At 45.8% G+C, this 17,928-nt stretch overlaps 1 protein-coding gene across 14 annotated transcripts in view; it reads right to left on the reverse strand.

Annotated features, from left to right (window-relative positions):
- Window positions 1-17,928, reverse strand: part of LOC132589015 (gephyrin) — a 680,040-nt gene that overhangs the window by 565,169 nt on the left and 96,943 nt on the right. The gene's annotated exons all lie outside the window — the stretch shown is intronic.

Below are 17,928 nucleotides of genomic sequence, written 5' to 3' on the forward strand. Positions count from 1 at the left end.
TAATCAATTTGCAACCTAGCTTTCTCACTGAGAATCAAGGTGGATTACAAAACATGATAAAAACAATTCAAACAGCAAAAATCTCTAATGAACAAACAATGCTGTGGGGGTGTGAATGAAGAACTGGAAAACAATACATGAAAATAGAACAACAGTCTAAAGCAGGGGTGTCAAAAATAAGGCCCTGGGGCCACAACTGGCCTGTCCAGGACACTTATCCAACCCTTGAGCAACTGGTGCAAACAGTAGGATGCTGGAGGAGAGTGGGTGGAGCCACTCTGATTGTAGCTTCAGCACAAACTTTGTCTGAGGAGTCAAGCAGAAGCCTTTGCTTCAGTGGCAGACTCACTGGTAAATAGGGCACCACTGCAGCCACATTCATACCAACTAAAGGTTCCAGGATGAGGCTGCACACATCTCCGCTCAGCCTGTAGCTCCAAGGATGCAATCCTGAATGGCCACAGGAATCGGTGTTTGCTCAAGGGGGGGCACAGAGGATCCTCTGCTGGAGCTGACAGGTCAGCAGAGCCACCATAGTCATGACCCGCCCCCCCCCCCAAGAGGCAGATGTTTTGGCCCATTTTGGCAATTTCTTCCACACATTAGGAAGACAGGTTGCATACCTGTAACTGTAGATCTTCAAGTGGTCATCTGTGCATTCACACTCATGGGATACAGTGCCTGCACCAACCCCCCAAATTGGTACCTAAAAAGCATGGGATTTTTTCGCACTCAGCAACAGTGAGCATGTACAGGCGTCCCAGTACACATGCTCACCGGAGCCAGCGGGAAGATCTCACAGTTCCTTCTTGACCGCTGGAAGCCCCTAACATAGGGAGACCGTCAGCAGTGGGGAAGGAGGGCGGGTAGTGTGAATGCACAGATGGCCACTCGAAGATCTACAGTTACAGGTAAGCAACCTGTCTATCTTCGTCGTGGTCTCAGTGCTTCACACTCATGGGAGATTAGCAAGCAAGACATACCTGGAGGCAGGAAGACGGTCAACCAGAAGCGACAACTTGCAGCATTGCAGCTCCCAGACGAGTCCTCCACTGAGCATGCACGTCCAAAGCGTAGTGCTTCATGAAAGCATGCAGAGAGGACCAGGTGGCAGCCTTGCACACGTCCGTCAGGGAAACACCTTTCAGGAATGCCACCGACGTTGCCATCGCTCTAGCAGAGTGCCCATGAATGCGCCCAGGCAATGGCTTCTTTGTCAACAAGTAGCACAGTCTCAGTGAGCCACTTCGAAAGCCGCTGAGATGAAATTCTGGAGCCCAACTTAGGAGCAGCGTAAGAAACAAAAAGATGCTGGTCCTGACAAAAACCATTAGAACGACTCAAATAAAACAATAATGCACACTTAACATCCAAAGCGTGCCACCAACATTCCTCATCCGAGGAAGGCGTGGGATAAAACGTGGGTAACCAAACGTCCAACTTAAGGTGAAACTGGGAAACCATCTTGGGAAGAAAAGAAACATCAGGAGCCAACTACACTCCGGACTCCTGAAAAACTAAATATGGGTAGTCACAACGCACAGCCATGAGCTCCCCTACACGGCGTGCAGATGTGAATGCTACCAAAAAAGCCGTCTTCCAAGACAGAAGCTGTAGCGAACATGTTGCCATTGGCTCCAAGGGATGCCGAGTAAACCTGTCCAACACTAAAGTCAAATCCCACAACTGTGAGGGTGACCTTGACGGGGGATGCAATCTGAGCAGACCCATTAGAAGCCTCTTCGAATGAGGGTGCGCAAAAACTGAATGCCCCTCCACAGACTCATGGTACACTGATATTGCTGATAAATAAACTTTAACAGAAGAAAAGGAAAGTACAGCATCCACCAAAGATAACAGAAAATCAAAAATCACTGATAGCCCCACCCGTTGGGGTGAGACTACAGGGTCAGCCAAAAACTGAAGAAACTGAAGAGACGTGTTGGACTCTCCTGGAGAACTCACAAGGTCGATGAACCACGCCGTCAGCTTCAGGTGAGGCACGTTGTGATGAAACACTTGACCGTCCTTGGCTGACAGAAGGTCCGGTTCCACCGGAAACTGATAAAGAACCCCCCGCGCTAGTCAAAGCAAGATCAGGAACCAGTTCTGCTGAGGCCACCATGGTGTCACTAGGATGCAGCACGGCCTTTCTCTTGCAATTTTGTTGACAACTCTTGTCAGCAGAGGCGGAAATGGGTACAGGAACCAGTTGTTCCACGGGAACATCAGGCCGTCTCCCAAAGATTCTGGATCCATGCCCTCCCTGGAACAGAACAGAGGACACGTCCGATTGCTGGCTGTTGCAAACACATCCACCTGAGGATACCCCCAGAGCTGAAACACAGGTTGAAGGAAGTGTCACTGTATCTCCCACTCGTGCGGAGATGCTGCTCCTCTGCTCAATGAGTCTGCCTGCAGACTGAGCACCCCTGGAAGGTGTGCAGCCTTTACGTAGATGTTGTGCTCCAGGCACTCCATCCACAGTTCTAGTGCTAGAGCACAGAGCCATCGAGAGACTGTCCTGCCCTACCTGTTGACATAACGAAGGGTTGTAGTATCGTCCGTCAACAGGGCTGCTGCCTTCCCCGCCACCATGGGATGGAAAGACCGAAGGGCGAAATGAATTGCCAACAGTGCCAGATAGTTTATGTAATAATGAGTCAATTGCAGAGGCCAAGGGCCCCCCACACACAGAGAGTCCATGTGAACACCCCAGCCCCACAAAACGCATCTGTGGTAATCGTCACTGTTGTCACAGGTAGGTGGAAGGGAGCTCCCTGACAGATGTCTCTGGATTTCCACCATTGCAGGGACTGGAGGATTGAAGGTGGAATTGTGAACCTCTTCCGAGGTGAGTCCCGTAAAGGCCGAAACTGTCTGAGAAACCACAGTTGAAGACCTCTCATTCTCAATTTTGCAAATAGCAGCACGCTTGTAGTCGCCGCCATCAGCCCTAGGATCCGCTGTAGCTGCTGTGCCGTGCCCCATTTCCGACTCTGGAAAAGATGTATAAGATTGATGATGTCCATCGCTCTCTGCTGAGGCAGAAAAGCGTGCTGAAGGCTTGTGTCCAGCAAGGCCCCTATAAACTGAACTGTCCGTGATGGTGTAAGATGAGACTTTGTCATGTTGACCTGCAGACCTAAAGTGTGAAGAAGACGAAGAGTAGTTGCAATATGGCCAGATAGACGTTCTTCCAACTCCACCACAAGAAGCCAGTCGTCGATATATGGAAAGATGACTATACCTTGAAGGCAGATATGAGCGGGTACAACACTCATCATCTTGGTGAACACCCGTGGTGCAGTGCACAAACCGAATGGAAGGGCTTTGTACTGGAAGTGGTTGCAACCTATTGCAAAATGAAGGAAATGCCTGTACGCCGGATGGATGCTGACGTGGAAGTAGGCATCCTTGAGATTCAACGTTGCCATCCAATCCCCTTGGTTGATGAGAGGAAGGATTGTTTGCAGAGTGGACATTCTGAATTTCTGGTACATGATAAACTTGTTCAGATTCTGAAGGTCCATAATTGGTCTCAATCCCCCATTCCGTTTGGGAACCAGGAAATAACGAGAGTAGAACCCCCCCGTTCTGGCCTCTACTGGGACTGGTTCCATGGCTTGTTTCTGCAAGAGGTTCCTCACCTCCGCCAGCAGAGGTGAGGAAGGGGGTGTGGTGACAATCAATGACTGAGTCGGAACCTGAACGAAGTCTTTCTTGTATCCTTCTGCTATGATGGAAAGAGCCAACCTGTCTGTGGAGATGGACTCCCAAGCCGGAAGGTATTGACAAAGGCGGATGAGTGATGAAGAAGGGGCGGCAATGCGTGCTACTGAAAAGACAAAGGCCCTGCTTTTGTGGCCGAGCACCCTTAGATTTGCCAGTGGTTTGGGATGCTGAAGCAGACCTGTTTTTATTGTTTCCCCTATAGGGAGACCTACTCTCTGGTTGGGAAGAGCGAGGTCTCCACGGCTGGTTGGGGAGAATTTTTGGTAGGGCCTCTTGGGCCAAGATTTATGCCACTGCTTAGGCTTGCCTGCCCTAGAGGAGGCCAGGACACCCAGGTTTCTTGAGGTCTTTATACTATTGTCCATCTCTTGGAGGACACTGTCGGTGGTTGAACTGAAAAGACCTTCACCTTCGAAAGGCAGGTCTTCAACCAAGGCCCTGGTGTCAGGCTGAAGAGCTGTGGATCTTAGCCAAGAGTGACTGCGTAGGGAGACAGCAGAAGTGATGGTTTTTGCCAATACGTCCACCATGTGCTTTGTTGCAGCCAGTTGTTGCTTGGCCACAGCAAAGCCCTCCTTTTGCAGCTTCCTAAACGAAGATCTCTTCTCCTCACTCAAGGAGGACAAAAGGGGTGTGAGCTGCTCCCAAATGGAGTATTGGTAGCGAGCCATGCACGCAGCATAATTGGAGACCTTCACTCCCAATGCTCCTGCTGAATAAAATTTTCATCCTGCATTATCCAACTTCTTGCCCTCTTTGTAAGATGGGGAAGAGTGGGTCTTGCGTGCCTTGGATGATGAGGAGACCACCACCGAGTTGAGTTTGGGGTGGGAGAACAAAAACTCAGCACCAGCCTCCTGAACTCAATACATATGGTCCAGTCTCCGGGAAGAAATAGGTGTAGATGCTGGTTTTGCCCAAGGCTCCTTCACCGCCTGCAGGATAACTTTTATCACAGGCAGGGCCACAGCCGTCAATGTGTCCCTCTGTATGATATCGAAGACCGTGTCATCGACAACTGGCTGCGGTTGAACCACTGTGAAGGAGAGGGAGTGTGCCATCCGCTTCACCAGGTCCCCATAAGATTTCAGATCATCCGATGGAGATATGGGAAGATCCTCAGCAATATGTGACTCTGGTGAAGGTTCCACCGCTCTATCAGGGTCATCGGTACCAACCTCGGAATCCAATGACGAGCTCTTCTCACAGAGTGCTCAGAGAGTATTGGAGTTGAAGCTCGCTCAGGTGACTTCAGAGATACCGACAATCTCATCTGCACTTCCTCCACCCTCTCTTTACGTCTCTCAGGAGGGATCGACACCGAAGCCGACACTCGATGATTTGAGTGATGCGAGACTCTCGAGAGATGAGAGGCTTCTGACCGCTGATTCCATTCAGGGAAGTCACGTGGAGGGTACCACTGGTATGGCGGGTACGGATAACCTTAAGAGCAAAGCCACTGACATTGATCCCACGGCGGAAGTGGTGGGAAACGACGAACCATAGTAGCTGGTTCCAGCTCTCTCTTTTCCATAGTTGGTGCAAGAGGTGACAGGGGTTCATTCGGTACCGAAGCCTTGATCTCCGATATCAAACCACTGTCACTCCGATGACACAATCCCGATCTCGATGAGTGGGTGCACTGGGACAGGTCTATCTGCTGCTCGGATACCGACAGGCGGATCAGCTGAGAACCTCTGCTTCTCGACACTGAAGGACTCCTTGGACGTGGAGACACCAGGATCTTCCGGGGTGGAGCAGCTTGCATCGATGCCAAAGCATCCCGAGATGGAGGAGTGCGGAAAAGTCTATTCTTTCGCTTCTCCTTCGACTTCTTCAGGAGGGATGATCGGGTTCCCAAATTGTCTCGACGTTTCTTGGCCGGAGTCACCACTAACCCTTCAGAGGGTCGTTTCGTGGATCGGCCTCACTTAGTCGGCATATCAGTCTGCACCGGTGACGATGAATCGACCGATGTAACCGTCGGGGCTGAGGTGGCTTCCCCCATCAATACCGATGGGCCCGTTGCCATTTTCAGCGGACGAATAGCCGATTCCACAAGTGCTGTCGATAGTCTTGTTGCCCTGTTTTTACGGGTTTGCTTAGAGAAGCTCAAGCAATGCGGGCACAAATCAACTCAGTGTCCCTCGCCCAGGCACAGTAAGCAGAGGGAGTGACCGTCAGGAGGTGCAATCTTGCTACCACACTTGCAGCAACATTTAAAAAAAAAACCAACGCCTTTCCATAGGCACCGGAACCCGCACAGAACTATTTCTGAGGGGGTTGGGGGGGGGGAATAAAGCCCCGAGGGGCAAAGTCCAACAACAGTCTTTTTTTTAAACAACAATAACTATCTATAACTATTTAACTATCTAACTACTAACTAAGAAAACAACAAACGGGCTGTATAACAAGAAAAAAAATCCGAAGGATTACAGTATCGACTGGAGCAATCGAAAGGAGATCCTCTCAGCACGGTGGTCAAAAAGGAACTGGCGGGATACTCACGCTGGCTCCGGTGAGCATGCGTACTGGGACGCCTGCGCATGCTCACTGGTGCCGAGCGCGAAAAAAATCCCAGGCTTTTTAGGTACCAATTCGGGGATCGGCGCAGGCGCTATATCCTATGAGTGTGAAGCACAGAGACCACTTGAAGATCTTAGTCCTGCCATCAGGCACTTGGCAGCCAGGCCTCCCTCCCCCATGGAACACCCAGTGGCCTTCAGCCATAGGCAGTTATCATCTCTGGGAAGCAGTGCCAACAATCTCCAGCTATACTGATCACGAGGTGACCTGGGGCCTCTGCTGCACATGTGGCTTTGCATATGTGGTGCCTTCTGTCTGTGGTGGCTCCTGCCACATGGGCATGGAACAGAATACCAATGATCTCTGTCCTGAACCACCAGCATCACCCCACCATGGATCAACTGGTAGCCTTGGCTGGGGGTGGCCACTACTGCACAGGCATCTCCAATTTATTGGGCTTTGATTGACATGGATCCACCATGCACATGGGCCACGGGGGGAGGGTTAGTTTCACAGGGGAAGGGTTAGTTCAGTTTGTCTTCCCAACACCCTTTCATGGTTACTCAGGGGTAGGGGAGAGCTCAAAACAGCAGACCACTGCATTTTTATCCTGGGACCCAGGGTCACAGCACTGCTGTCTGGAGCGGATTGAGGAAGGGGTTTGCCACCTCTCCATACACACAGGAGTGTCTGCCCAATACTGCACCTCTGGCTCTTCAATCTGCCCATACCAGTTTTCCTCTGCCACACACACACAGCCCATGGGGCCGCAGTGAGGATACCAACTCCAAGCTTACCAACTACTGTCATTTATAAAGTCTGTATCTCTGGTACCTGGCATTACATTTTATGGCACACTTGCCCAGCGCAACAAAGTAACATACATGCAAGAGCCAGCCTTCATAAAGCAACAAAATAGTCCATGTAGACAAAGAACTGCAAGGCAACAAAACAGTCTGACAGTAGACATACCATACTGAAGAGGATTACAAAGGTAGAATACAGTGAATTGCACTTAAGGGAGGGCATATATTATAATACTCCCCCTTTTAGAAGTACCCTCTTGAGCTAATCCATTATACTATCATTCTGATCCCTTTACAAGAATGCCCTTGTCAATATTTTTTCCTTAGGACATTCTGTGAAATGATAGATGCCTAGGGGCCTTAGCTTGCTTGCCCAGCGGTAAATCTATATCTAGTGTCACCCCTAAGCTCTTAAATTACTCAGTGGGAAGTGTTAGCTGGACCTTATCAAAAGGACGAAGCATCATGTCCTTCAGGATGTTAACCTTCCCAATATATATTATCTCTGTCTTGCCAGAATTCAGTTTCAGCTTGCATACCCTTGTGAAGTATGTACAGAATCTGGGAAATAATACACAGATGAGCTCTTTCCACACATTACATTTCTCATGGTCTTCACAACATGTACTCAAAGCGTGCACTATGTGTGACCATCTCAGTACACATAATCACCATTTTGTCTGAAAATGACATTTTTATAGCTTCAGAAAGCATAGTGCAAATGTGTACTCAATAATCTAGTGTTGAGACAGCAGATACTGAAGCTGCATATGCCTCTTTTTCAGACAAAATGGCGATGGAGTGTGAGGCAAAATGTGCCTTATCTTACCTGTTCTTCCCTGGCCTTCCTGGTTTTTTCTCAACACTTGGAGAGGCTTCCCCCCCAACCTTGTCTGGTAACCACCACCACCACCAGACCTTGTACAGGATCAGGACTCTCAGGTTCCAAGTTCTGAGGCCTTGCCTCTGTGTCTCACATAACCCAGTGTCTGGTCACCACAGGGATGGTTTTCTGCCTTGCGCATCCCTGGAAGAATGACCACTTGCCAACTGCCTGCTTTCCCTTGGGGCCTTTAAAATAGTGTGTCTGAGATGCTAGAGGTCTATGTGGTACAGAAAATCATTCCCACCATCAAGTCATAAAGTATTTATTAAAAAAAAAAGTTTGCAAACATACTTTTAGCACAGCACCAAACTGAGCAAGCAGTTCCCAAAAATGGGTAAACCCCATTTTTTTTCTATACTTTTTTTCTCTATACATGCCCTATCAGATGTTAAAATAGGACACACTCCTTTTGCTTAGGAAGTGACAGATCCCTATAGAGTACCACTACTTTGAAGCTTGCTCCAACTCTTGAGATGAACACATAGTCCAGGGGTGTCAAACATCAGGCCCCCAGAGGGCTCCTACCAGACTTCTGAGCAATTGGCTGTTGTCTGCTTCCTTCTCCCTCTCTCTTGCTTCCTTCTGCATAACAGCTTGCTTTGCCAGGCTTGCTTAATCGCACAGGCGCTACAGAGCAAAACCTCTGTTTTCTCCATCGGCTGAGGCTCCTCCCTTGGGGAGGAAGGGGGGGGGGAGACAGAGCTTGCTTTGCGAAGCTCTTAATCACACAGCAGAGCTACTGAGCCATACCTCTCTTCCTTCTATTGGTTGAGGCTCCTTCCCCTTCTGCTTCTTTACCCAGTTCCCTGGATCCCATGAGAGAATTTTTTTTAAATAATCTTTAATCCAACAGTATTACATTTAAAAATCAAACAGAAAACCAATGGAAACATAAATAGATACATTGCTATTTCTAATCTAATACAATCCTTCAAAATCTGACTTTTATTGTGTGTTACATAAAACTAACCAAAGTTTAACAATTGGTTGAATATATACATAAGTAACAGGACTATCAAAAATAAATTAACTTTCTATAATATTGATTCTGTGGAATTATGTCATTTTTAAAAAGAAAAGTAAGGGGTACCAAACAGACACTACATGTCTTTCATATTGGTTGTAAGATATGAATTATATCAATGATAAGGGATTTTGCATAATATGAATGTTTCCCACAGCCCTTGCTACCAGGCTTCTAATGTGGGTGGGTGTTTATCTACCCAATGTGAGGCTATGACAAGCCGTGCCGTAGCTATTAAAATATGAATTAATTCTGATGTACTGGAATTTAACTTTTGGTCTTGCCAATTATGAAGTAAAAAATATCAGGTTCCAGTGCTAAGGTTGTATGGGTAATTTTGCTTATTTGTCTATTTACCTGTTGCCAAAATGCATAAATCTAACTGAATCACCACCAACAATGGATAAAATCTGCTTTTCGCCACAAGACTTTTTGCAGAGAGAAATACAACGAAAGCACCTTTAAGACCAACAAGTGCTAATCTTTGTGTTTGTCTGTGTCCTTTATGAAGTTTATATTTCTGCTGCCTAATCTTAAATAGGTACACACATGGCCTGGCTCAACATGGCCTGGCCTGACAAGGTCTCATGTATGTCAGATCCGGCCCTATATCAAATGAGTTTGACGCTCATAGTCAATGCCTGCTTTCCCTGTGGAGAAATCTGTGCGTGCTTAGGGACACAGCATCCTAGGAAAAGAAATCTCCTTCCTTTTGCAAGGAGTTTTTAATCATATCTCTTTCCCCACCCACTGACTAAGTCATGTCAGATCAAAGAAGCATTTGCTGGAGAAATCCCCATTCTGAAAACTAGTATTCTATTCCTCCAACTCTCTTTTCCCTGCTTGAAGGGGAAAGAAAAGGGGAGAGCTGGACCCACCCATTATTTCTCCTTCTAGATCCAGGCCCGTAGCTAACTAGAGGTCCACAGGGCCTGTCGTGTCCCCTTGACAGTTTTTTGGGGGCCCTCATTCCCCTGTGTGATTTCAACTGTGCAGGAGGGGCACCCAGGAGCAGTCACTGCCCCTCCCATGCCATTTAAAGAGCCCACAAATCAGCTGATCGGTGGGCTCTAAATCATGCTGGAGGCGCAGCAGGAGCAGTCAACAGCCTCCTGCATAATTTAAAGGTTCCCCTCCCTTTGTGGTCCCCATGGCCCCCTCCTCCTGCAGCCTCTATGGGGCTGGCTAGATCTATTTGCATTTGTATGAAGGTGAGTTGAGGTGCATCTGGAAAACCATTGATGACTTCCTCCTTCCCAGCCTGATCTCTGCCAGAAGGGAGAAAAAACATTAAAATGCAGAGTAAAGGTTTGGCTCAGCTCAGACCTTCCAGAACAAAATGCATTTCTTCACAGTGTATCCTAAGATTAGCAGGTGTAGCATGATCTAGTACACAAGATCAAAGTGCCAGAAAGTTAACACCTGAAAATGGTTACTGAGATCTAAATAAAAAGGCTCACGTATAATCTCAGACTCAAAAACTTTTCAGATAAATTGACAAAACGCATGTCAGTAGAACATTCAGGGCTTTTTTTTTAGCAGGAACGCACAGGAATGCAGTTCCGGCTGGCTTGGCTCCAGAGAGTGTGGCCTAATATGCAAACAAGTTCCTGCTGGGCTTTTTCTACAAAACAATTGTGCAAAACAATGGTGATATCAAGGGTGTGGCCTAATATGCAAATGAGTTCCTGCTGGGTTTTTGCTACAAATAAAGCCCTGAGAACATTAGATGTAGTATATTAATTATTAATAAATGCCTCATCTTGCAGATCTTTAGCTCTGAACACTATCACAACACCAAAGCACACATGAAAGAACAGCAAAGGGAAGTGGCAGAGGTAACAGGGCTGGGGACTCTCTCCTGTAGTAGCCAGGGAGCCATTTCATTGTGTCCCTCCCAATACCTGGCTAGATGAACGCCTCTCACCCTTCTGGCAGTAAAGAGGGAATGGAAAAGTCAAAGCAAAATCTACACAGAATGCAATCCAAGGCACACTTGCAGCACCTTAGCTAAATCTTTCAGCAGCAGTGGATGAAAGTGGAAACAGTACAGAGGAATCTCCCCTGTCATGGTAATGGAGCCAGTTCATCACAGCTCTCCCCTCATGATACCTGGCCAGAGAGACACCTTTTGACCCTCCAGCAGCAAAGAGGGAATGGAAAAGCCAAAGTGCAACCAGTCTGAGAAGAAAATACTGACTTTGATGGACCAAGGGTCTGATTCAGTATAAGGCAGCTTCATATGTTCAACCTACGCAGACTGCAATCCAAGGCACACTTCCAGTATATCAGCAACATCTTTCAGTAGAGGCCTGCAGCTGCACAGCAAGCACACACCAAGGGCAATGCATAACAGTGATGTCAAAAAGTATGTCACCCTCTGGCATGAACCTAAGGCCAACTGCTGGGTTTTTTTTCCTTTTTGCTTCTGAGAAGTATAAACAGCTGTTATCTATATTTTGATCTTATTCCAAGTATTCCATTAACTGGACTATTAGCCTCATAGTCTCTACAGAAATAATTCCAGTCAGTAATATTAGTGTAAAGCTACTGGTAATGTTCTAAAGAAATGTAGTAGTATTTTTAGGCTACACTGTGGTTTTGCTAAATAAATTTAGTGATACAAAGTTAGGATAAAAATTCAGGAAAATAACTTAATGAAGTAACAATAAAGAATTAAAACATGCCCCAAACAGTCTGCACTCTCTTCTGGAAAAGACTCCTTACAATGTGGTTCCTTCTTTGGGCAACATAACTGAGTTCAACCCTTTTGATGAAAAAATAATTTAAAAGTTTAAAGAGCAGTTTTAGACAGTAAAGTGGAATCCACAGAAAAAAGAATTCAGTTTAATGAGAAAAAGACCAAATAAATCTTGCAGCGCTTAAAAGAATTAAAGGATTTTTAAAAACTGTAGTTGAGGAACTGAAGAATAAACTTGAGAAACTAGAAACAAAATGTACTATTAATAAGGATACATAGGAATAACAGAATTATTGAACTTGAGGACAAACAGGAAGAATTGCACAATGAAACATAGAAGATTATCCCCTCAAACTGAGAGTGGTTAAGGAAAAACTGGAGGAAGAGAACTTGCTGATTTATTTAGAGGATTTATTTTCCGGCATTTTAGGTTCAGACTTTGCAGATAGTGTTAAAACTTCTCATGTTTTTAGAGTTAATTCCCAAGTTGCAAAACCCAGGAATGTCTCTAGAGATTTCATGGTGACTTTTGATTCACCAGCAACAGGCAGGGAGAGGTGGGAACTTACAAAAGGAGAGGGATCTCTGTCATCAATGCATGATGATGCAACTTCTGGTGCAACCTAGAAGTGACAGCATTGTGCCGAGGTGATACTCTAGCATTAATCCCAAAATTCTATGATCATGCATGACCCATGCATGAAACCATTGCTTCTGGGTTGCTCCAGAAGTTGCAGCATCAGATGCACGCATGTGCGCGCACACACACACTTGGCTGCCCTGTTTCCATCTGCCAAACAATTAAGAATCAGCAGGCAACAGGCGCAATAACCTGGAAATAAGTTTAGCGGAAGGACATAGTAAAATTACCAATTATCCAACATAGCTCTGCTCAGGCTACATAGGATCCAAACACTGGCTGGACTTCAGCTGATCTACTACAATTTTTATTTTATTTTATTTTTGTTAACCTGCTGTAACTAGATCCTGGACTAAGAAATTTAACGCAGTTGTTTTTCTACCAGCTTTTTTGATTAATATTTCCCAATCTCCCTCCTATTTACAGCCCTAATCCATATGCCTTTTGTTAACATGGATTCCAAGATCAGCAGCATAATTTTTTGGAGGCCAAAAGGGACCCCTCCTCCCTACTTCACCAGCAGAAAGGCTAGTAGGAATCAACACAAATCATGTTTCCCCCTCAAAAAAAGGATGGGGAATACTACGTCTTGTATGGCCAGGTTTTTTTTGCATGTGCAGAACACACAGAATATTATTTGCCAAAGAAGAATATTATTTACACACACAGAATATTATTTGCCAACGCTGGGACACAGGGGTTGGCCTTACAGTGGCTCTCCTCTTTCCTACAGTGTCAGGGACAAAGGGTGGTGGCAGGGGAGGGACTATCCCGATGGCACCCACTTGTATGTGGTGTGCCGCAAGGGGCAGTTCTCTCCCTGATGTTGTTCAACATCTACATGAGCCCCTTTGCCCAGATTGCCCAGAGGTTTGGGCTGGGATGTCATCAGTATGCAGTTGACACCCAGCTCTATCTGCTGATGGGTGGCTGGTCCAACTCCTCCCCAGAAGACCTGACCATGGCACTACAAGCTGTGGCAAGGTGGCTCAGGCAGAGTCGACTGAAATTGAATCCAACAAAGACGGAGGTCCTGTACCTAAATCATGGCGGTCAATCCAAGGTCCTATTACTCACCTTTGATGGGGCGCTACTTACACCGGCGCCCAAGGTCAAAAGCTTTGGGGTGCTCCTGGATTCCTCTTTAACTATGGAGGTCCAGGTGGCAGCCACTGCCAGATCCGCCTTTTATCAGCTTCGGCTAATAAGGCAGTTGGTCCCCTACCTTGAATGCAATGACTTAGTGACAGTGATCCACGCTACAGTCACCTCAAGGTTGGTTACTGCAATGCCCTCTACATGGGGCTGCCCTTGTCTCAAACCCGGAAGCTCCAACTAGTGCAGAATGCTACAGTCAGGTTCTTAATGGGTCTCCCCCTGCGGGAGCACATTCAACCTGTGCTGAAAGCTCTGCACTGGTTGCCCATTGCATATCGGATTTGTTTCAAGGTACTGGTTCTTACCTTTAAAGCCCTATATGGCCAGGGACCAGCATACCTTAGGGACCGCCTTTCCCCACATGTTCCCCAGAGAGCACTTTGGTCTAGGACAAAAAAACCTGCTTTCACTTCCCGAGCCTAAAGAGGCCAGGCTCATGACAACCAGAGCTAGGGCCTTTTCTGTAGCAGCCCCACACTGGTGGAATGAGCTCCCGGAGGAGGTCAGGGCCCTGCGAGAGCTCGTACAGTTCAGCAGGGCCTGTAAAACGACACTCTTCCACCAGGCATTTGTAAGTTAGACCACTGGCTGCTACAGTCTCTGAAAAATATCTGGACCACCTCTTGCATATAGATCATCTGGACCATTAAGATATGCTTCACGGAGAACACCTAGCTGGAATAGCAAGACAACACACTTAAGATCATAGCACCTGAAACGTCAATTTCTATGTTTTAACTTGTTTTTACTGTTATAATGTTTTATTGTATGTTTATATTCATGCATATGCATGACTATGTGAGCCGCCCTGAGCCTGCCTCGGCAGGGAGGGCAAGATACAAATTGAATTAAATAAATAAATAAATTTACACAAGAAAGGGGACTAGAGAAGGAGTGACTCACTCTTCCAGCATCATCCCTATTGAAGGTTATTTTATTTTGATGACAGCTGATTATTATATTATATCTGGATATGTTTGACTAACATAGGATGCCTTGAATTTTCAGATGCAACCAGAATATGTTTTCGAATAACTAAGTTAATGTCTTAACTTGCTATTCCTTTTTACACATTGAAAGGGCTTTGCAGCACTCTGTTCCTGGGATGCAGAGAACACAATCTTGCTGCCCCAGCCACATTCTGTCCTTTATTTATTTATTTAGTCACCACTCACCCAAAAGGCTCTCTCATGGATCGCTGCCTTGATGTGGCGAGAGGGCCATGCCATGCAGGGCTACCCAAGAGGGACAGGCCACAGCTGAGAACCCAGACAAAATGCGATCCACTGGAGAAGGAAATGGCAACCCACTCCAGTATCCTCACCAAGAAAACCCCATGGACAGTAACAAAAGGCTAAAAGATATGGCGCTGGAGGATGAGTCCCTCAGGTCAGAAGGTGCCCAATATGCTACTGGGGAAGAGCGGAGGGCAAGTACAAGTAACCACAGAAAGAGTGAAGCGGCTGGGCCAAAGCTGAAAGGATGCTCAGCTGTGGATGTGTCTGAGGGTGAAAGGAAGTCTGATGCTGCAAAGAACAATACTGCATTGGAATGTGGAATGTAAGATCTATGAATCAACGTAAGCTAGATGTAGTCAAACAAGAGACGGCAAGACTGAACATAAACAATCAGTGAACTAAAATGGACAGGAATGAGTGAATTTAACTCAGAGGATCACTACAATCTATTTCTGTGGGCAAGAGTCCCGTAGAAGAAATGGTGTGGCATTTATAGTTAACAAGAGAGTGAGGAAGGTAGTAATGGGATACAATCTCAAAAATGACAGAATGATCTCAGTCTGTATCCAAGGCAAACCATTCAATATCACAGTAATCCAAGTCTATGCCCCAACCACTGATGCAGAAGAGGCTGAAGTGGACCAGTTCTATGAAGATCTACAACACCTTCTAGAACTAACACACAAAAAAAGATGTCCTCCTCATCATAGGGGACTGGAATGCCAAAGTAGGAAGTCAAAAGGTAACCGGAACAACTGACAAGTTTGGCTTTGGAGAACAAAATAAAGCTGGGCAAAGGCTAATAGAGTTAGTCAAGAGAACAAGCTGGTCATAGCAAACACCCTCTTCCAACAATCTAAAAGGCAACTCTGCACACGGACATCACCGAAAACAGATTGATTATATAGTCTGCAGTCAAAGATGGAGAAGCTCCTTACAGTCAGCAAAAACAAGACCCAGAGCTGACTGCAGCCCAGAACATGAGCTACTCATTGCAAAATTCAGGCTTAAACTGAAGAAAACGGGGGAACCCATTAAGCCATTCAGGTTTGACCTTGATCACATCCCTTATGAATATATAGTGGAGGTGAAGAATAGGTTTAAGGAACTAGAGCTGACAGAGTGCCTGAAGAACTATGGACGGAGGTTCATGACATTGTACGGAAAGCAGCAATCAGAACCATCCCAAAGAAATGCAAAGTGGCTGTCTGATGAGGCTTTACAAATAGCTGAGGAAAGAAGGAAAGTGAAAGGCAAAGGTGAAAAGGAAAGATTCACCCAACTGAATGCAGATTTCCAGAGAACAGGAAGGAGAGATAAGGAGGCCTTCCTGAAGGAACAATGCAAAGCAATAGAGAAAAATAATAGAATGGGAAGTACAAGAGATCTCTTCAAGAAAATTGGAGAAATCAAGGAAACGTTTTGTGCAAAGATGGCCATGATAAAAGACAAAAATGGTAGGGATGTAACAGAAGCAGATGAGATTAGGAAGAGGTAGCAAGAATACACAGAAGAATTATACAAGAAGGATCTCAATGTCCTTGACAACCATGACTGTGATATTGCTGATTTTGAGCCAGACATTCTGGAGTGTGGGCCTTAGAATGAGTCTTAGAAAGCATTACTAACAACAATGTGAGCAGAGATGATGGTATCCCAGTTGGGCTATTCAAAGTCCTAAAAGACGAGGCTGTTAAAGTGATGCACATATTATGTCAGCAAATTTGGAAAATGCAATAGCGGCCACAGGATTGGAAAAGGTCAGTTTATATTCCAATCCCAAAGAAGGATCATACTAAGGAATATTCAAACTATCGCACCATTGTACTCATTTCACATGCCAGCAAGGTCATGTTAAAGATCCTACAAGCTAGGCTTCAGCAGTATGTAGATCGGGAACTACCAGAAGTTTAAGCTGGGTTTCGAAGAGGTAGAGGAACTAGAGATCAAATTGCCAACATTCACTGGATTACGGAGAAAGCACAAAAGTATGAGAAAAACCTCTATTTCTGCTTCATTGTCTACGCTAATGCCTTTGATTGTGTGGATCACAACAAACTGTGGCAAGTCCTTAAAGAGATGGGAGTACCAGACCACCTCACACATCTCCTGAGAAACCTGTATAAGGATCAAGAAGCAACTGTCAGAACGGGATATGGAACAACTGATTGGTTTAGAATAGGAAGGAGTTCGACAAGGATGCATAGTGTCACCCTGCTTTTTAATTTATATGCAAAGTACATCATGCGGAATGCCAGCCTGGATGAAGCACAAACCAGAATTAAGATTGCCAGGGAAAACATCAACAATCTCAGATATGCAGATGATATCACTCTAATGGCAGAAAGCAAAGAGGGCCTAAAGAACCTCTTGTTGAGGGTGAAAGAGGAGAGTACAAAAGTAGGCTCGAAACGCAACATTAAAAAAACCTAAGATCATGGCATCTGGCCTCATCACTCCTTGGCAAATAGAAGGGGAAGACATGGAAGTAGTGACAGACTTCACATTTCTGGGATCCAAGACCACTGCAGATGGTGATTGTAGTCATGAAATTAAAAGACATTTACTCCTTGAGAGGACAGCTATGGCAAACCTAGACAGTATAATAAAAAACAGAGACATCACCCTGCCAACAAAAGCCCATATAGTCAAAGCAATGATATTCTCAGTAGTAATGTATGGCTGTGAGGGTTGGACCATAAGGAAGGCTGAGTGCAGAAGAATAGATGCTTTCAAGTTGTGGTGCTGGAGAAGACTCTTGGGAATCCCATGGACTGCAAGAAGATCACATCAGTCAGTCCTAAGGGAAATCAACCCTGACTGTTCCCTGGAAGGTCAGCTGCTGAAGCTCAAATACTTTGGCCACCAAATGAGAAGGGAGCACTCACTGGAGAAGATCCTGATGCTGGGAAAGACAGAAGGCAAAAGATGAGATAGCTGGACAGCATTACTAATGTAACTAACACAAATCTGAGCAGACTTCAGAGGATGGTGGAAGACAGGAGGGCCTGGCGTGACTTGGTCCATGAGGTTGCAAAGAGTCAGACTCGACTGTGCAACTGAACAACAACACCCAAAAGGACTCATGGTGACAAAATTTAATTACAAAATTAAAACCATATAAGTTTAAAAACATAAAAGCAAATAAAATATTAACATTAATGTGTTAAACAATTAACATATGTGGCTATCCAGGGCTTTCTTTTGAGCAGGG

Source organism: Heteronotia binoei, chromosome 21, assembly GCF_032191835.1.
Source record: "Heteronotia binoei isolate CCM8104 ecotype False Entrance Well chromosome 21, APGP_CSIRO_Hbin_v1, whole genome shotgun sequence".
Classification (NCBI taxonomy): domain Eukaryota; kingdom Metazoa; phylum Chordata; class Lepidosauria; order Squamata; family Gekkonidae; genus Heteronotia; species Heteronotia binoei.